Raw genomic sequence first — 21,537 nt, 5'->3', positions numbered from 1 at the left:
GTATCCCTTGGAATGGGCCAGGTTATGCTGCAATAACAACCTCTACAACTCAGTGTTTATCACAACATACATTGATTTAACAACTCATGCAAAATCCTCTGTGAATTAAGGTGACTCTCTAAGGCAGCTGTCCTTTATGCATTGGCTCAGCATTCCAAGCTGTTTTAATCTTACGTTACCTTCCATATTAGCAAAACAGAGGGAGAAGGCATAGCACTGCTCACCTTTGCTCACATTTCATTTACCAAAAAAAGCCACATGGCTGCACCTAACTTCAAGGCAATAAGGAACACAACCCTCAGAATGCCTCAAAATAAAGGAGCAGTAACAAGGCTTATCACATTAGTACAAGGTGAAATAAGGCAGTCTCTTTGTCTCGACCCATGTTACTATTTCCCTCCAATCTCTTTGTTCAGGGCTAATTTCATGGTCATGTGATCTGTGCAGTTACAGAGGGCTCCATGCTCAGAAAGATGCTGTGCTTGGTTTAAAGCTCTCCTGTCACCAACTTGAAATTCTTAATAATTTTATCTTTGAATCTGTGTTTTGTAGTGAAGTCTAATAGGACAATGGAACATGCACAGGAGCAGGAGATATATGCAAAATGTATACCTTGCCATTCGTTTCCACCTCATTCTCATATAGATTTGGTGATGTCCCGTGAACACAGAATATCGGTGGAGCCATGATGTGTGGGGAGTTCAGCAAGACTCAATGTGAATATTAAGTAAGCATGTTGTCTACAACTAAGTAAGCAAGGGTACTAACAGCCCAAGAAGCCACACTTTGTTTGAACCATAACTTGCTTCAAACACAGAGGAAAGGCAATGGAATTCTAAGAAACATGTATGATCAAAAAGCCTATCACGTCTTTTCTTACTCATGTTACTTCCCTGTATTAACCAACCACTTATGCTGACAGTGACAACACAGAAGGAAAGGGAAAGATAGAGCAAGCCACAGTTCCTTTTCCTTTCAGTCCTGCCAAATCAAAGGTAAAGACTGTTGGTAGAATGTGCAAGTATAAGAAATGAAATAAAAACAGCGAGTAAGTTTTGTGCAGTGTTTTCCCTGTTCTGGTAAGAATGAAATATATATGTACAAGCTATGAAATTTGAGCAATTCCACGTAAGAGTTAAATAATCATATATTTGCATTTAAATCTGGCATTGCAAAATACAAAGTTGAACAGTAAAATTCATGCTTATTTAACAATTTTAATGTTCTTTATTTACAATGACATTAAAAAGGAAATAAAACGAGCTGAGAGTAAGATCAAAGAAGAAGGAAAAAACCTTGATGTTTTAGTAACTTTAACAGCACTTTTTTTCCTGCGTTTTGAACTAGGGACCCTGCATTTTTATTTTGCACTAGGCCCTGCAAATTATGTAGCTGTGCTTTTATTTGCTCAGGTAAAAAAATATAAATCTGGAATTAGTTTTAACAAAGATTAATTTTCAACATTCACATATAAGGTGCTCAGTTAAAAGCTGGAGATACAAAGATAAATAATAGGCTCATGTCTAAAAGGGGAGATAGTCATATAAACAAATAATGACAATATTATGTGACACATGCTAAGGAAACCCTGAGGAAAGAGCCGAAGAAAAAGGCTTCTACATGGAGATAATATTGAGCTGAGAAAGAATTTCTCACTTAAGAGAAGGAGTAAGACAAGATTTGTATGTACTAGACAAAATATATTTCTAAAACTCTGACAGGTTTTTTAGGATGTAAAATAGCATGCATAACGATGAATACAGGAGATGAACTGGGAATGTAAATTGGTACACATATTTGCACACCAACTCAAGTTTAGACTTTAACAAAGAGAAGCCATAGATGATAAGCAGAAGAGTAACACAATTTCTGCTTTAGATTAACTTCTGCAGAACAGGAAGACAGAGAAGAGAGGAAAAGGAGATGTCACAGAAGTAAACAAGAATAGTTATCAATAATAGTAAAAAGTATTAAAAGGTTATTTAGGGGCTTCCCTGGTGGCGCAGTGGTTGAGTCTGCCTGCCGATGCAGGGGACAAGGGTTCATGCTCCAGTCCAGGAAGATCCCACATGCCGCGGAGCGGCTGGGCCCGTGAGCCATGGCCACTGGGCCTGCGCATCCCGAGCCTGTGCTCTGCACCGGGAGAGGCCACAGCAGTGAGGGGCCCGCGTACCACAAAAAAAAAAAAAAAAAAAAAAAAAAAAAGGTTATTTAGGGCCTTAACACAAGCAATTTTAGTGGGATTGCAGAGAGGGAAAAGTTGTGTTAAAGTTAAATGGGTTTCTTCCCAGAAGATGCTTCAATATCCTAATAAGCACTGTAAATCTCTAAGAGTGAGATCTAATTTGCAACATTTCCCAGATTTATTTGACTAAAGAAACATTTTTTGCCAGGACCACCTATCAGCATCTCAAAGGACTGTGAGGAACACAAGTTTTATAACATTGTTCTATGAAACAGAAGTCCAACACTGACTGAGAAAGGCAGAGGGCAGTAGCGGGCTTAAGGCCAGGGTAAAACAATACTAAATGTGAGAAACAGGAAAGAAATCTGACTAAAATACTGCCCAACTGTGTTAAAGACCTAACTACATATATAACACACCAGTCTACTAGTTTATACAATTTACAGATATTTAAGTTCATACTGGGTAGGGGACTGACAGAATGAATATTTCAATAGAGTAAGCAAACACAACAGTAATGGTACTGGTGAGGGGGAAGGATAAAGCCCAAAAGAGGTTATATACAAAGAGATTAGGGATAGATGAGAAAACTAAAGAAATGAGAAAGATGCACATACAGATATTAAGGAGATTTTGGTCAGAAGTAGAACCATTTTGGAACCATATGAGTAGGTGTGTCAAGGAAGGTAGAGTTGAATACCACTGGAATACAGAAATTAAGGAAAAATAAAGTTAAGATGTTAGGTAACCTTCAGTATTATGCTTCCAACTGCCTGATATGACATCAAAAATTATACCAAAGTATCAGTGAACATAAGGGAGTGACATAGAGGTTCCTAGATTGAAATAACAAAGTCAGGTAAGAAACAGCCAGTAGGGCACCAGTCTTTTTTTTTTCTTTGAATTTTTTAATTTAATTTTATTTATTTTTTTATACAGCAGGTTCTATTAGTCATCGATTTTATACACATCAGTGTATACATGTCAATCCCAATCACCCAATTCATCACACCACCAACCCCACCACCCTGCCACCTTTCCCCCTTGGCAGTATGACACCAGTCTTAAAAGAAGAAGAATTTTAGAGGAGTATAGAAGAATAGACAGACACTATATAGAAAAACATGGGTCTGGTTTTCTGGCTTTGAGGAAGGAGGTGTGAAGGGAACAAGCTACAAACCCCCTAGAGGATTCAGAATAATGGCTCTCAATCATTTTTCTAACCCATCTGAGAAACAGAATACACAGCCAACAGAAATAAAGAGGAACACAAGAATGGGAGGTGGGAGAGGCTAGCTGTGAGTGGTTTAAAAGACCTTCCAAAGTGATTATGAAACACCTTCCTAAGGAGGTGTACCTCTCATATAATGAAAATTACTGGTTTAAAACTGGTACTATCACAGAAAGCTTAAATACAAGTTCCAAACACTAACTACTTTTTACCTGTATGACAGAATTCAAGACACTGTCTCATACCATAAGTTCCTACAAAAAGTCCTGGAGCCCTTACAAATTTTTCAATTTAAAAAAAAGATTTGTTTAAATAGACATTTCTCCAAAGAACACATTCAGATGGCCAAGAAGCACATGAAAAGCTGCTCAACATCACTAATTATTAGAGAAATGCAAATCACAACTACAATGAGGTATCACCTCACACCAGTTAGAATGGGCAGCATCAGAAAATCTACAAACAACAAATGCTAGAGGGTGTGGAGAAAAGGGAACCCTCTTGCACTGTTGGTGGGAATGTAAATTGATACAGCCACTATGGAGAACAGTATGGAGGTTCCTTAAAAAACTAAAAATAGAATTACCATATGACCCAGCAATCCCACTACTGGGCATATACCCAGAGAAAACCGTAATTCAAAAAGACACATGCACCCCAATGTTCACTGCAGCGCTATTTACAACAGCCAGGTCACAGAAGCAACCTAAATGCCCATCGACAGATGAATAGATAAAGAAAATGTGGTACATATACAAAATGGAATATTATTCAGCCATAAAAAGGAATGAAATTGGATCATTTGTAGAGACGTGGATGGATCTAGAGACTCATACAGAATAAGTCAGAAAAAGAAAAACAAATATCATATATTAATGCATATATGTGGAACCTAGAAAAATGGTACAGGTGAACCAGTTTGCATGGCAGAAATAGAGACACAGATGTAGAGAACAAATGTATGGACAACAAGGGGGGAAAGTGGTGGTGGGGGATGGTGGTGTCATAAATTGGGAGACTGGGATTGACATATATACTCTAATATGCATAGAATGTATAACTAATAAGAACCTGCTGTATAAAAAAATTAAATAAAATTTAAAAATTTTTTAAAAACAGGTTTGTTTTGAAGATACAGTATCAGCTAATATATTCATTCATTCATTCATCTTTGCACACCTGTAAAGTTAACAGTCTTGCAGTATTTCCACTTTATATATTAATGAGGCACCCTGAGTATATGACTTGCCTAAAATGACACAAATGGGATTGTTTTATGACAAAAAAGAAGAGACATATTTTTTGGTTCAATACTTAGGCACTAAGATATGTCCTTAGCCTAAACCAGCAGTTCTCAAACTTTCTGACCTCAGGATGCATTTATACTCCTAAAAATTACCAAGAATCCCAAGAACTTTTGTTTATGTAAGTTATAGCTATTAACACTTACATCATTAGATATTAAAACTGAGAAATTTTTCAAATACAAAATACACTATTAACTCATTCTATGAGGCCAGTATTGCCTTAATACCAAAACCAGACAAAAACATTACGAGAAAACTATACACCAATGTGTCTTACGAATACAGATGCAAAATCCTCAACAAAATACTAGCAAACCAAATCCAGCAACAAAAAGTTATACACCAGGATCAAGTGTATTCTATACCAGGAATGCAAGGTTGGTTCAATATGAAAATCAATCAATGTAATACACCATATTAATAAAATAAAGGACAAAAACCACACAGTCATCTCGAGTGACACACAAAAAAGCATTTGATAAAATCTAACACCCTTTTACAATAAAAACACTCAACAAATTAGGAATCAAAAGAAACTTTCCTCAATCTGACAAAAAACCCACATGTGACATCATACTTAATGGTGAAATGTTTTCTCCCTTAAGAACAGAAACAAGGATATGTTGTCTTCACGTTTTTTTTAACATTTATCTATTTATTTATTTATTCATTTTGGCCGCGTGGCTTGCAGGATCTTAGTTCCCTGACCAGGGACTGAACACAGGCCACAGAAATGAAAGCACCGAGTCCTAACCACTGGACCTCCAGGGAATTCCCTGTTGTCTTCACTTCTCTTCGACACTGTACCAGCCAGGGCAATTAGGCAAGAAAAAGAAATAAAAAGCATCCAGACTGGAAAAGAAAAAGTAAAACTATCTATATTTGCAGATGACATGATCCCATATGTAGAAAATCCTAAGGAATCCTCAAAAAACCTGTTAGAGCTAATAAATTAGTCCTGCAAGATTACTATCCAAGATCAATATACAAAAATCAATTGTATTTCTACATACTAGCAATGAACAGTCCAGAAGTGAAGTCAAGAAAACAATTCCAGGGCTTCCCTGGTGGCACAGTGGTTGAGAGTCCACCTGCCGATGCAGGGGACATGGGTTCGTGCCCTGGTCCAGGAAGATCCCACATGCCGCGGAGCAGCTAGGCCCATGAGCCATGGCCGCTGAGCCTGCGCGTCCGGAGCCTGTGCTCCGCAACGGGAGAGGCCACAACAGTGAGAGGCCCGCGTACCGCAAAAATAAAAAATAAATAAATAAATTCTATTTACAATTGGTACTGTAAATTATACCTCAAAGAAAAAGAAAAAGAAGAATACACTATTACACATTCCAATACCATCAAAGTAATAACAAAAGAAGTACAAGATTTTCTTCAAAAATTGACAAGTGGATCCTAAAATGCACACGGAAATGCAAGGGACTCAGAACAGCCAAAAACAATCTTGAAAAGGAAAAGTTAAGTTGGAGAACTCACAACTTCAACTTCGATTTCCCAATTTCAAAACTTCTACAAAGCTACAGTAATCAAGACTGGGTGGTGGGACTTCCCCGGTGGTGCAGTGGTTAAGAATCCTCCTGCCAATGCAGGGGACACGGGTTCGAGCCCTGGTCCGGGAAGAGCCCACATGCCGCGGAGCAAATAAGCCCGTGTGCCACAACTACTGAGCCTGTGGTCTAGAGCCCACGAGCCACAACTACTGAGCCCATGTGCCACAACTACTGAAGCCGTCACGCCTAGAGCCTGTGCTCCCCAACAAGAGATGCCACCGCAACGAGAAGCCCGTGCACCACAAGGAAGAGGAGCCCCCACTCGCCACAAATAGAGAAAGCCCGCGCACAGCAACAAAGACCCAACGCAGCCAAAAATAAATAAATAAATAAAAGGAAAAAAGACTGGGTGGTACTGGCATAAGGACAGACATACAAATCAACGGAGAATCCAGAATCAATTGAGAAGCCAGAAACAAACAGAGACTTTTATGGTCTATTGATTTTCAACAATGATACCAAGATCATTCAACAAGGGAAAGAATAGTCTTGTCAATAAATGGTGCTAGGATAACTGGATAGCCACATGCAAAAGAATGAAGTTGGACCTCTGCCTCACACCACATTCAAAAATTAACTAAAAATGGATCAAAAACCTAAACGTAAAAGCTAAAACTATAAAACTGGTAGGAAAAAAACACAGGTGTAGATCTTTGTAATTTTGGCTTATATCTCTTGGATATGACTCCCAAAGCGCAAGAAGAAATAGATAAATAGGACTTTATCAAAATCTAAAACTTGGGTGCTTAAAAAAACATACTCAAGAAAATGAAAAGAATTAAATGGCAGTTCCTCAAAAACTAAACATAGATTTACGACATGATCCAGCAATTCCACTTCTGGGTACATTTCCAAAGAACAGAAAGCAGGGACTCAAACAGATATTTGTACACCCACATCCACAGCAGCAGTATTCACAATAGCCAAAAGGCAGAAGCAACCAAAGTGTCTATCAACGGATGAATGGATAAACAAAATATGGTATATAAATACAACAGAACATTATTCAGCCTTAAAAAAGAAGCAAATTCCGACACATGCTAAAACGTGGAAGAACCCTGAAGAAACTGTGCTAAATAAAGTAAGTCACAAAAGAACAAATATTATATGACTCTAATTACATACAGTAGTCAAATTCATAGAAACAGAAAGTAGAATGATGGTTGCTAGGGGCTGAGGGGAGGAGGGAATGAAGAGTTACTGCTTAAGGGCACAGAGTGTTAGTTTAGGAAAAAGGAAAAAGTTCTGGACATGGATGGTGGTGATGGTTGCACAACACTGTGAATATACACTTAAAAATGGTTAACATGGTAAATTTTATGTTATATTTTGCCAAATTTTTTAAATTTAAAAAAAGAAAATGAAAAGATAACCCACAAAATGGGAGAACATTTTTGCATATCATTTATCTGATAAGGGTCTAGTACGCAGAATATATAAAGAACTCTTACAACTCAACAATAAAAATAATCTAATTTTTTTTAATGAACAAAGGATTTAAATAGACATTTCTCCAAATAAGATATACAAATAGGCAACAGACACATGAAGAGATGCTTAACATCATTAGTCATTAGGGAAGTGCAAATCAAAACCACAATGAGATACCACTTCACCAGCTAGGATGGCAATAATTTAAAAGATGGACAATAACAAGTGTTGGTGAGCATGTGGAGAAATTAGAACCCTCATACATTACTAGCGAAAATATAAGATGGTGCAGCCTCTCAGGAAAATAGTTTGGCAGTTCCTCCATAAAGTTAAACATAAATGTATCAAAACACTCAGCAATTCCACTCCTGGGTATATATCCAAGAGAAATGAAAACATACATCCTCACAAAAACTTTTACATGAATGTTCAAAGAAACATTATTCATAATAGCCAAAAAGTGGAAATAACCCAAATGTCTATCAAATGATGAATGGATAAACAAAATGTGGTATCTCTATAGAATACATTCCACAGAATGTAGTATTATTCAGCCATAAAAAGGAATGAAGTGCTAATACATGATGTATTATGGACGAACCTTGAAAACATTATGCTTAGTGAAAGAAGCCAGGCACAAAAAGCCACATGTTATATGACTCTATTCACATGAAATATCCAGAATAGGCAATTCCAAAGACAGAATGAGACAGAAAGCAGTTTAGTGGCTGCCAAAAGCTTGAGGTGGGGGGGGGATGCAGGGTGATTGCTAATGGGCACAGGGTTTCTTTTGGTAAGATGAAAATGTTCTGGAATTAAACAGTAGTGATGGTTACATAACCTTACGAATATACACTGAACTGCATGCTTTTTTTTTTTTTTTGGTCACGTAACGCAGCATATGGGATCTTAGTTCCCCAACCAGGGATCAAACCCATGTCCCCTGCATTGGAAGCGCGGAGTCTTAACCGCCAGACTGCCAGGGAAGTCCCTGAACTGCATGTTTTAAAAAGGTGAGTTTTATGGTACTGTAAATTATATCTCAAAGAAAAAGAAAAAAAGAATACACTATTACACATTCCAATACCATCAAAGTAATAATGTTTTCACATTTATCTATCACTCTACATTCCAGATGAGAAAATGAAAGGGGAAAAGGTAAATATCTTCTTAATATTACTATGAAAACAGTTACGACTCAAAGACCCCCAAAAGGTCCCCAAACATAGTTTGAATACCGCTGACCTAAACTAACCCTCAGCACAAGACTGGAGCTATTTATAGTTAATGACCAATCAATTTTAATGTTAATTAAATTATTTAAACTACAGTGTACAGCTGAGACTGACAAAATGCAATCAGATTTCATTATCATCTTAATTCATACTTTATGTTCTTAACAAAACATTTTTTGACAACCTATGCGACTATACTGAATTTAACATCCTCTGCATACTAAATTTTGACAACCTAAGCTTAAGGTGCAACATAGTATAGTGGTTAAGAGCTCTAACTCTAGACTCAGACACCCTGAGTTCAAATCCTGGCTCAGCAGCAAACTAGCTCTGAGATCTTATCCAAGGTATTTAGTCTTTCTGCAGCTACTTTCCTCACCTATAAATACTGATAATATAAAAGGAGTTGTTGCGAGGGCCGATGAATACTTCTAAGATCTTTAGCAGTAAATGAATACATAGTAACTATGCAGTAAGTTACCTATTATCATTGTAAATCAAATACCCATTTAAAACAACCAGATTATTGTGTGTCTTACAAAATACCTAATTTTTGAAAATACAGATTGCTTTGTATAAAGATCAGTAGGACTTTGCTCATCTTTACTAATGAACACCGAGCTTGTATGAATCCTGCCTCTGCTTTCCAGCCCACATTCCCCAATGCCCTATGTTATTGCTTTCCAGTGGTAAACTAGAAAGCAGTCAGCTAACCCAAGCCAAGGAGTGAAAACACTTCCTGTGTAACCATAACAAGGTGATTTCTCCCAGAGTTATTTTTACCTCAAAAGACTCCTCTAAGAAATTAAACATTCTTAGACAATAAGACTTGGATCACAGGATCCTCAAAGAACCAGTCTGGAATACAGCAACTAGAGAGAGGAGAAGAGAGCAGCATCCAAAAGATGGCTTGACTATCCAATGAAAACAAGGGTAAATCTATTGATGGAGAAGCCAAGGAGAAAGAAATACTAAAATAGGAATCAAAAAACATAATTTTAATTACAGCTCAACCACTATCCCACTTGGTGATCTCACTTTACACGATAAAAATCCAAAGGTCTTCATTTAACATACACAACAATCTTCACAATCTGCCAGGTACTTCAAACCATTTCTCTCACCACTCTATCCATAACTCCTCAATTCATACCACACTGAATTTCTCACTCTCCCCTAAACACCAAGCCCTATTACAACTTACCACCTTCACACACATTATTCCTTTACTTTGCAATGGCCTCCAGTCTATCCCCTTCTCCACCTGGAAAACTCCTACTCATCCCTCAAGAGCCGGCTTCTTCCCTCCGAACTCCCATAATCTAGTGTGTTGCAATTTATCTGTACATATTATATGACTGAGTTCCCTGAAGCAAGAGGTTGTCTTCAATAATTTTATATCTCTAAAACCTAGCAATGTCTAGCATAAAGTACAAATGCAAATGTTTGAAGAAACAAATGATTAAATGATGAATGAACAAGCAACCTTAGGCAGTTTCTCCTATAAAATTGGAAGAACACTTGATACATCTGAGAAGCAACATGACATATATAATAGGAAGAACGCACAGAGCTGCTTTCAATCTTTCTAACTCTATGCTCTTATGCAAATTAACCTGAGTCAGAGATTCCTCATTTATAAAACAGTTTTCATAGGGTTGTTACACTGAACAAGTGAAAAAAATACATAAACATGTCTAGCACAATGACTGAAACAAAACAGGTAAATCTTAGTGTAAAAAAATTCTAATTTACTTAGTTCAGTGTAATTAATCTTAATTCCTCTAAGAAGAAAAAAGTCTATATATCCTGCTTTACTCCCCTTGCCTATTTGTCTTTCTAGAACTGTTCTTTTTTAGAACATATTTCTATCTGCAGTAACAATCAACTGAATTCAAGCACTTGTAGTTTATGTTAGGAAGTAACACATCTCACTGAATTTGTTATATCAAAATGGTCTCTTTTTTTAAGGATAAACAAAATTTACTGGCATCAGCATTTACAGGTAAGTCTTATTTATAGTTTCTCTGAAACCAGAAACTTTCTGCAGAAATAAAATTCATACACCTTTGTCTATGCAAAGATCCTGATTTGACATTATATGAAGAACACAACATAATTAATCCTGCTTATTGTGCATGTCAAGGTTAACTTTGAGGTCAAAAAGAGTCATCCAATTACTCTTACTAAAATGACTCTACTCTGAGAACTAATAAAAATTCTCTTTAAACAGCTTTTTATTAATCAGACATTTACAATTACAAATAAAAATTTTTATTTTAAAAGGTCTGAAATTATAATGTAGACACTATACTGTTCCAGCTACATTAACTAAAACTAAATGTAATTCTAGATGTGATTTAGGATTTACAATATTGAACTAAACTTATGTGCATCATAACATCTTGTTAGTTTATCTGTATTACTAACAACTTGACCTAGGACAATGAAAAGACTTTAATTTCCTTTTTGTATTTAGATATTTGCTAGACTTAAAACATTAAATGTCAATAACTTTCACTTCCGCTTCTGTATTATTTCAAGGAAGCTTTATTTTTTCATTTTCCACACAAGTCAAATGAAAAATTACAACCAGCAAGAAAATTTATCTAAAATAGCTCTTTTTTTAAAAAGTAACTATTTTGTTTGTACTAAATATCATCTTTTTAAAGCATAAAACAACTTAAAATTCTTATCTTCCCCAAAGTATACGGTTTTTAAGAAGCACTCTTTAAAATTTGTTTATAAAAGGATCATAATACACTAGACACTAGTGAATTCATTAATTATCTTAAGCACAGTTTTCTAAAAGAATATTTCAAAACTTTATAAGTTGTGACTAATCAGTACTAGGATGCAATATAGTGCAGCAATTTCTAAGGAGACATACAGCGTTCTGAGCCTAAAACAAATTTCAGCGTACATTTTACTCATATACAGAACACGCTGATAGTAACAACAACAAAAAAAACTTTAAAAAAAAACCATCCTACAATTCACCACCTTGATACGGCATTCTCTCTAAATTATCATAACCAGTTGCAATTATCCAATTTTATTAGCTAATAGTTCTCATTATTTTAAAAACAGAAAAAGGATATGTTCCGTTTCACCAAGTGTTACACATTTCGCTACTACAAGACTGGATGGGGGGGCGATCTTTGGAAACAAAAGGTAACCTGATCCGCTCCAGCTAATTATTAAATGCATGCCAACAATACACAATTCGAATTGCACTTCTGGACACTAAGGAGATCACAAAAGGGAGTAAAACGTCAAATGTGTAAGGAACTACTTTTGTATGAAAAATATATCGAAACGAAGAAACATGGTATACCGAAACTAAGACCTCGCGCAAGGTACAAAATTCATCTGATTAAAAATCTGATAATCTTCTAAAAAGAAAGTATTTAATCAACGTTGTTAAAATAACAGTAATTCACCACATTCAGGTACGACTTGAAATCCCGATGATGTCTTTCTTTCAGGTCTAAATATCTCATTCTTTTGCAATCCGTATACCAGAAGGACCTGAAACCTCTCGCGGAGGCGTACAACACACTCGGCGAGTGCTGTCTGTTTACAAATACGAATCTCAGTTTCCCACGTCAAAAGCGTTCATTACCACCATTCGACCGGGGGGCGGGGGAGAGAGAAGGCGGGCGAGCAAGAAGCGATATCCTCACAGACATCTCTACGTTCTCTCCTCACGACAAGGGCGAGCCCGGAAAAAAATGTTTATTATGTATTATATGCGTGTTTGTGTATTTACATATTATATACGTACGTCTATATCTAAGCAGGGGTGAAAGAAAAGGCACACATGACAAGGAATCATACTGGACCCCAGAAAATGTTCACTCCTATCCCGTTAACTCAAAATCCGCTGCCCGGGTCTACAGGTTTCACCTCAGGGGCCGAGCGTCCCAGCCTCGCTGTGGAGTTCGGCCCCAAAGCTCCCCGATGCCCTCCTCAGGAAGCCCAGGCCGCCGCCCCTACCTCCCTTATCTCTGCCTTCCCCTGGGACACCCGAAGCGCATTCCGGCAAAGAAAGAAGTGTCAGGCCCCAAGAGGACGGCTGACACGGGCTCGGGCCGGGCCGCGACACCTGCGAGCCGCAGCATCTGAGGGCGAAGAGGGGGCCGCCCGGCCTGCCCCGAGCACACCCCCTTGGGCGCCGGGTGCTGCGCCGCGGCCGGAACCTCCGTACCTGCGAGGCCCGCGAGCTACAGGCGCGCGCGGCGCCTCCTCATCTCAGTGGCTCCCGCTCCGCCTCCGCCTCCCGCTGCCGCCGTCACTGCCGCCGCCGCTGGAGGCCAGGACACGACGAGCTCAGGGCACCACCGCCATGTCCGCCGCGCCGCGAACTGCATTGTGGGGGGGAAGGGATGGGGAGGGGGAGGAGAGAGGGGGAGAGAAAGAGGAGGACCCGCTGAGGGGAGGGGGCCGAGGGAGAAGGGGAGGCGGGGGAGAGGGGGAGGGGAGAGAGGGACGGAGCCCCGAATGGAGTTCTGACCCGGGCAGGGGTAGGGAATAGATGCGCAGGAAACCCCGGAGAAGAGGCGCAGAGGGAAGAGTTTGGGGGTGCCCCCTCCCTCCGTTCTGGGGTCCCCTGGGCACTGGTTAAACCGGGGCGGGGGGTAGTAAACACCAATGGGGGTGGGGCTACGTTCGGGGCCTTGTGGTAGAGACGGGAAACAATGGGGAGGAGGGAAACAACGCCGAGGTGAGAGGACGGCGCACTCACACGCTGAGGGAAGGGGCGAGCGCGCGAGGACACTCTTTAGCCCGCGGGGAGGGGGCGGGGCCCTCTAGCGTTGGGGGAAGGTTGAAGTCACAACGGGCTCGCAGGGAGGGGCGGGGCCACCGAGCGAGGGTCGCGAAGTCCATCTCCCCCGCAGGGCCCCCCTGGGGAGCGGCGCGAGGACGCTGGCGTGCTTGAGGAGGCCGGGGTCGCGGGCACTGCCGCGCCGCTCAGGTTGGCTTCCTGGGCTGTGGACCTCCCTACGGAGGCCCCCAAGCGGGAAGAGGGCCCGAAAGCCGTCCCCCAGTGGAAGGAAGCCCCGGCCTTGGACGTGCACCTCTGAGCCTGGCTTACGGAACTGACCCGGCCCGCGCCTCCGCGGACCCTTGGCGGCTAGAGCGGGCTTCTGAACACCAGCGAGTAGGTAGACAGAGGAGTCCTCCCGGGTCGCCCCACCATTCCCCGCCTATTCACTTTGCCACCAGCCCACCGAAGCTGGAATCCTTTTCTTTTGAAGTGCAGCCAATTCTGGAGTTAAGGAACTCGAGAGAAATCACAAGAGTATCCCACCCTCCACCCCGGTAAAAGATTTAAGAAATCATTTATTTAGTTTCACGTGGGTTTGGAATCAACTACCATCCATGAGCCTTCTTCCCCTCTTGCTTTTAATGTAGGTTCCTCCACATAGTAATTAAAAGTCCCGATCGGAAAGGATAGTTTGGTTAATTTTTTTTAAGATCCCAGCCTTGGAGATTATTCAACCACCCTCTAACCTCAAAGCTGGACAAGTCACACAACTACAGTTCTTGCATTTGACACATGCTGAGGCAGGAAAAGGATATGATAGGTTGGACATGGGGGAAAATGCAAAATCTTAAGTCTTTACAAGATGCTGCCTATAAAATTTCTCATGATGTGACTCAGAGGCTGGGGCCTGTAAAAGTTTACAGAAGGCCTCTCTGCAGAATCCGTCTTCTTTGCACCCCAGAACTGGATATTTCTTATTTGTGTATTTATGCCTACATGAATCTGAAGCTTGGTGAGAAGAGACCACTAAATGCTAGTCATTGAGCTAGGGAGTTCACATATTTTACCATTTAATTCTTATAAGAGGGAATTCCCTGCTGGTCCAGTGGTTAGAGCTCCACGCTTCCACTGCAAGGGGCTCGGGTTCCATCCCTGGTCAGGGAACTGGGATCCCAAAAGCGGTGTGGCAAAAAAAAAAATTAAAACAATCCCACGAGGTCCGTGCTACTGCTCTCATTTATAAATGAGAAAATTAGAGCTCTGAGAATTAAGTATCAATACATTTTACTCCACCCGTCTCATGCCAGGGCGCTCCAGTGTAGTGCGTACAGTAGTGGATTTCAAGTCAAAAGAGCTCTACCTGGCTTCAGCACTTATCAGTTGTTTGACTTTGGCCAAATACACCCTCTGAGTTTCTTTATCTGTAAGTTTTCAACGGCAGAATACCTACTTGACAGAGAGGATGTAAGGAAAGTAGCAGGTCCCAAATTTAAAGCCTGTAGAGACATTAAGATGATACTAACATCTTAGTTGCAGAGGAGAGCATGTTAAATTCCACTTGGGTGAGGGTTTAATGGAAGAGGTAGAAGCTGAACCTTGGAGGTTTGCCTACTATGTGCCGGACACAAGTCTGTGATTCGGAGAACATCATTTTGTCTAGAGTGTACAGAAGATAATGAGTCTGAAAACAAAGGCTGGGGCCAGACTGAGAATCCCAGTGCCTCTCTGCTCTTATCCCTTCCAGCTAACGCTCTTCTACCACCTTTCCTATTCCTCAAGATCCAGCTCAACTCCTACCTCCTTTATTAAAATCATCTTGATCACCACCCCTGCACACATCACTGAATGTGATTCCTCCATTCTCTGAATCCCTACACATTACTTTTATGAGTCTGACTCCAATAAATTATCAACTTGAGTGCAAATACTTAGCATGTGTATTCCTTATAATGCCTATGTACTCGTTGAATGGAATTTTGGCAACTATACTCTTGCTTATCATCACAATAGAACACACGTATAGAGCAAGTATTTCTACGCAAAAAACAAGGGAACTTAGGGTATAAGAGACTTAATTAGTGGCCAGGGTCATACAGTAAGTCACAGGCAGGCCTAGAATACCAGTTCTGTGTTCTTTCCATTGAATCACCAACATCTTAATGAGAAATTAAATGGTAAATATCTGACGGCTCTGTATAAATACACTAAGGACTTGTATCTGATACTGCTCTGTATATATATACTAAGGACTTATATCTGATACTTGCAAGGAAGACCTCAAGATTGTGGTTAAGTCTCCAAATTTAGCCTTCCAGTTCAGAAGTTCGGGGAGCTCAATTTCACCCAAACTCAGGTGAAAATTACTTACAGCAAAAATCTTATTTCATCATATGTAATGAGGAATATAATTGCCCAATGGATCAATATTCATATTCTATTCTCTTCCTCGGTGATAGGAAAACCCAATCCAAAAATCATCATATTGGATGAAAAGGTGATTTGGTGAGTAAATTAAATCAGAACAAGAAAGGTACCTTAGAGATAAGTCTGCTGAAACCAAGATCTACTGGTAAATCATAAAGGGGACAAATCATAAAGGGCCATGTATGTTATTCAAAAAAACAGGTTTTATCCTGTAGTTAATGGGGAGTTACTGAACATTCATAAGTAAGGGAGAGATATGATCAGATCTGCTAAAGTTTTTTTTCTGAGGCTCCTTTTTTTTCTATATACCTGATTTCTTCAAGGAGAGAGACTTCAGTGGTTGGTAACCTTTTACAGACCCTGACTGATGATAAGCTCCAGTCAAAAAGAGTCCCATAATGTGGTCCTAACCATGTCTTCTTCACCTGTGTATTCCCAGCACCCAGAACAATTCTGATGCTCAGAAAGTACCTAGAAATTGTTTGTTGACACTCTAAGTTGTCTGTAAAGCAGATGATAAGTTCAAAGTTTAAAATTATTGTGATTCTTAAAAATAGCATGCATGCGGGCTTCCCTGGTGGTGCAGTGGTTGAGAGTCTGCCTGCCAATGCAGGGGACGCGGGTTCGTGCCCCGGCCCGGGAAGATCCCCCATGCCGCGGAGCGGCTGGGCGCGTAAGCCATGGCCGCTGAGCCTGCGCGTCCGAAGCCTGTGCTCCGCAATGGGAGAGGCCACAACAGTGAAAGGCCCGCGTACCGCTAAAAAAAAAAAAAAAAAAGAAAGAAAATAGCATGCAATACCAGAGCCTCAAAGATAGTGTAAAGGATCGATTTCTTTTTGTCTTTTAGCATTCTTAACATTAAATAAGCTAAAATATGTTTAAATGCCTATTTCGTAGTAAACATTCAACAAAAATTAATTCCCTTTCTCCTTAAAATCAAGTTTCTTCTCAGCTGCCCCAGTTTGGATTTAACGTGCCCACAGACTCACACTAGCACATGTGAGTACTTGCTACCCATTGAGTCCATTTAATTTGTTCTGAGGATTCATTGTGTGGAATTTTTAACTACAGCCATACCCTTTAGTGTACTTCCTTGAAGTGTTAAAAACGGTCTGTTGGGGCTTCCTTGGTGGCGCAGTGGTTGAGAGTCCGCCTGCCGATGCAGAGGGCACGGGTTTGTGCCCCGGTCTGGGAAGGTTCCACATGCCGCGGAGCGGCTGGGCGCGTGAGCCATGGCCGCTGAGCCTGCGCGTCCGGAGCCTGTGCTCCGCAATGGGAGAGGCCACAATAGTGAGAGGCCCGCGTACCGCCAAAAAAAAAAAGGTCTGGTTTTTTTTTTCAAAGAGGCTTTTTCTTTAATGTGCATGAGATCTGAGAGTTAGAAAAGACATTAGAGTTCATATAGTTGGATATATCAAGAACATAGATACAGGCCAGGAAATGATGCTATAATTGTAGCCTAGGACCACATTATAAGAGCCACGTATGCCATTTTAAAAAATGGCCTTTTTCCTGAAGTTAATGTCACAGAACATTTGCAAGCAAGGCAGAGAGATGATCAGACCTGCTTTCTACAGCAAAATTTACATGCTATGCAGCCCAGGCCCCAGGCACAGAAACTTGTTTTTTTGTTTTGTTATTTTTATTTTTATTTTTTAACCATACAAGCTAGTTGTATTTTATCAACAGGATGCCACAAAGGACCACAATAAAACCAGACTGAAAAGGCTAGATCCAAGATGGTGGGCAAAGTAGGCTAAAGGTCACTGCTTTCCTTGCCTTGATTTATCTCTGTGTTTCCATACCAACCCCTGAGAGCTGAAATACACTTGCCCTGATTTATCTCTGTGTTTGTTTCAAAATACCTCCTGGTATTGGCAGAGATGCTTTGCAGCTGTATTTTAAGAGATACGTGCTTTGAGAGATATACAATGGTCAACTGCTCCTAACCAGCTTTGACTTGATCACAGGAATGTTCCTGCTCAGATGAAACCTGGAGGTATCTGAAAGTTACCTTCACTTCATTACGATGCTAAGATCTCCACCCAAAGTGGGGATTTGTACTCTTCTAGGGACAGTTGGTGCATGAAAAGGAACATGAAAGACTGTGCATGCCCCGGCTGCCCATGAAAATCTCTGCTCCTTTCCTAGAGCTCTGTTGACCTGTTTGCTTAAAATTCCCTTACTCCTCTCCCTTTGGGGAGAGGTGCTTTTAGAGCATGAGCTCCCCTTCTCCATTCTCTGGCCATTGAATAAAAGCCTGTCTTGCTTGTACCAAACTCAGTTTCATTATTGGCAGTGTGAAGCTGAGAGAGAAAGAACTCCCTGATAGAGCCAGGGGATCTTCAGTTCAGCTAGGGCCCCAAGAAGGGGGCCTCGAATCTAATTCAGTAACACAATTTCTGTTTGAATATTTGTACTTAATAGAGAGCTCATTTCTCCCCACATTTATCTATGCTAGATGTTAGAAGTTCTTCCTTTACTGAGCTGAAATCTTTCTACTATAATGTCTTTTTTTTTGGTAATTCTTACCTCAAGAGTAACACCATGTCTCTTTTTCTTCATGTATAAAAACAAGGATGTGAACTAGATGAACTAGGGCAGGAAAAGTGTCTAAAGGTCTTTAATTCTGACATGAACTCCCTTTAAGTCAGCTATTTTACTTTCTCTAAATCAAATCTTCTCCCCCCTTTTTCTCCAAAACAAAAATAAGATCCAACTCCATTCTAACAATTTGCTTATGACCAATTCTAGTGTGTTAGGACAATCTGCACTCTGATTCATTGTTGTATCCTATAAAATGTCATGCATTCTGTCCAGAAGTAAATCTTCACATATATGGTCAAATGATTTTTGATAATGGTGCTGATACCATTCAATGGGAAAAAGTCTTTTTGACTGGGAAAATGGTGCATGGATAGTCACATTGCAAAAGAATGAAGTTGGACCCTTACCTAACACCATATGAAAAAATTAACTCAAAATGGATCTGAGACCTAAGTGTAAGACCTAAAATAATAAAACTGTTAGATAAAAATATAGGGCAAAACCTTCACAACATTGGATTTGGCAATGACTTCTTGGATATGACACTAAAGGCACAGGCAACAAACAAAATATGGACAAATTGGACTTCAAGAAAATTAAATTTTTGTGCACAAAAGACAGTATCAACAGAGTAAAAAGGCAACCCACAGAATGGGAGAAAATGTTTGCAAATCATATATCTGATAAGGAATTAATATCTACAATATAGAGAGAACTAAAACTCAACAACAAAAAACCAAACAACCTGATTCAAAAACAGGCAAAGGACCTGAATACACATTTCTCTGAAGAAGATATACAAATGACCAGTATGCACATGGAAAGATGTTCAACATTGCCAATCATTAGGGAAATGCAAATCAAACCTATAACGAGATACCATTGTATCTCACACCCATTAAGATGGCTACTATCATAAAACAAAAAACAAAAAAACTAGAAAATAACAAGTGTTGGTGAGTATGTAGAGATATTAGAACCCTGTGCACTGATGGTTGGAATGTAAAAAGATATACCTGCTGTGGAAAACAGTATAGTGGTTCCTCAAAAAATTAAAAATAGAATTACCATATAGGAACTTCCCTGGTAGTGCAGTGGTTAAGACTCCGCCTGCCAATGCAGGAGACATGGGTTCAAGCCCTGGTCTGGGAAGATCCCACATGCCATGGAGCAACTAAGCCCATATGCCACAACTACTGAGGCTGTGCTCTAGAGCCCGTGAGCCACAACTACTGAGCCCGTGTGCCACAGCTACTAAAGCCTGCGTGCCTAGAGCCCATGCTCCACAACAAGAGAAGCCACTGCAATGAGAAGCCCGCACTTTGCAACAAAGAGTAGCTCCCACTTGCCACAACTAGAGAAAGCCCACATGCAGCAACGAGGAACCAATGCAGCCAAAAATAAATAAATAAATTAAAAAAAAAAAAAAGACTCCATGCTCGCAATGCAGGGGGCCCAGGTTCAATCCCTGGTCAGGGAACTAGATCCCACATGCATGCCGCAACTATGGAGCTGACAAGCTGCAACTAGGGAGCCCACCTTCCACAACTAAGACCAGCACAACCAAAAAAAAAATTCTAGAAACACTGACTCCTTCTTTTAAAACAAACAAACAAAAAGAATTACCATATAATTCAGCAATTACACTTCAGGACATATACTCCAAAGACTTGAAAACTGGGTACCAAAGAGGTATTTTACACCCATATTCATAGCAGCATTATTCACAATAGCTAAACAGTGAAAGCAATCCAAGTATTCATTGACAGATGAATGGATAAGCAAATGTGGTATATACATGTAATGGAATATTATTCAGCCTTAAAAAGAAAGGAAATGCATACCTAGGAATAAACCTACCTAAAGAGGAAAAGACATATACTCAGAAAACTATAAAACACTGATGAAAGAAATCAAAGATGACATAAACAGATGGAGAAATATACCATGTTCTTGGACTGGAAGAATCAATATTGAGACAATGACTATACTATGCAAAGCAATCTACAGATTTAATGCAATCCCTATCAAATTACCAATGGCATTCTTCACAGAATTAGAACAAAAACTTTAACAATTTGTATGGAAACACCAACAAAGCCAAACACCCAAATAGCCAAAGCAATCTTGAGAAAGAAAAACGGAGCTGGAGGAATCAACCTCCCTGACTTCAAACTATACTACAAAGCTACAGTAATCAAAACAGTATGGTACTGGCACAAAACCAGAAATATAGATTAATGGTACAGGATAGAAAGCCCAGAGATAAACCCACACACATACGATCACCTAATTTATGACAAAGGAGGCAAGAATATACAATGGAGAAAAGACTGCCTCTTCAATAAGTGGTGCTGGGAAAACTGGATAGCCACATGTAAAAGAATGAAATTAGAACATTTCCGAACACCATACACAAAAATAAACTCAAAATGGATTAAAGACCTAAATGTAAGACCAGACACTATAAAACTCTTAGAGGAAAAAGTAGGAAAAACACTCTTTGACATAAACCACAGCAAGATCTTTTTTGACCGACCTCCTAGAGTAATGAAAATAAAAACAAAAAGAAATAAATGGGACCTAATTAAACTTAAAAGCTTTTGCACAGCAAAGGAAACCATAAACAAGATGAAAAGACAACCCTCAGAATGAGAGAAAATATTTGCAAACGAAGCAACAGACAAAGGATTAATCTCCAAAATATACAAACAGCTCACGCAGCTCAATATCAAAAAAACAACCCAATCCAAAAATGGGCAGAAGACCTAAATAGACATTTCACCAAAGAAGACATACGGAGAAGCCAGTAGGAGCCTGTGATGTCGTGCCGTTGTCTGAAGA

The 21,537-nt window shown here is 39.8% G+C and overlaps 1 protein-coding gene across 8 annotated transcripts in view; it reads right to left on the bottom strand.

Moving 5' to 3' along the window:
• The window catches only part of TUT4 (terminal uridylyl transferase 4), a 143,796-nt gene extending 130,388 nt beyond the window's left edge, over window positions 1-13,408 (bottom strand). For 2 of the 8 annotated variants that reach the window (XM_033435505.2, XM_033435510.2), the window contains exon 1: window positions 13,162-13,403. The gene's annotated coding sequence lies outside the window, so the exon portion shown is untranslated. Of the gene's footprint in view, window positions 1-13,161 lie in introns of all 8 variants that reach the window. The other 6 variants (XM_033435509.2, XM_033435507.2, XM_033435508.2 and 3 more) reach the window with 5 other exon arrangements.
• Window positions 13,409-21,537: the final 8,129 nt, after the last annotated feature.

This window comes from Orcinus orca, chromosome 1 (genome assembly GCF_937001465.1).
Source record: "Orcinus orca chromosome 1, mOrcOrc1.1, whole genome shotgun sequence".
Classification (NCBI taxonomy): Eukaryota; Metazoa; Chordata; class Mammalia; order Artiodactyla; family Delphinidae; genus Orcinus; species Orcinus orca.
The sequence above is the reverse complement of the archived record's forward strand: the minus strand, read 5'-3'. Positions and strand labels throughout refer to the sequence as shown.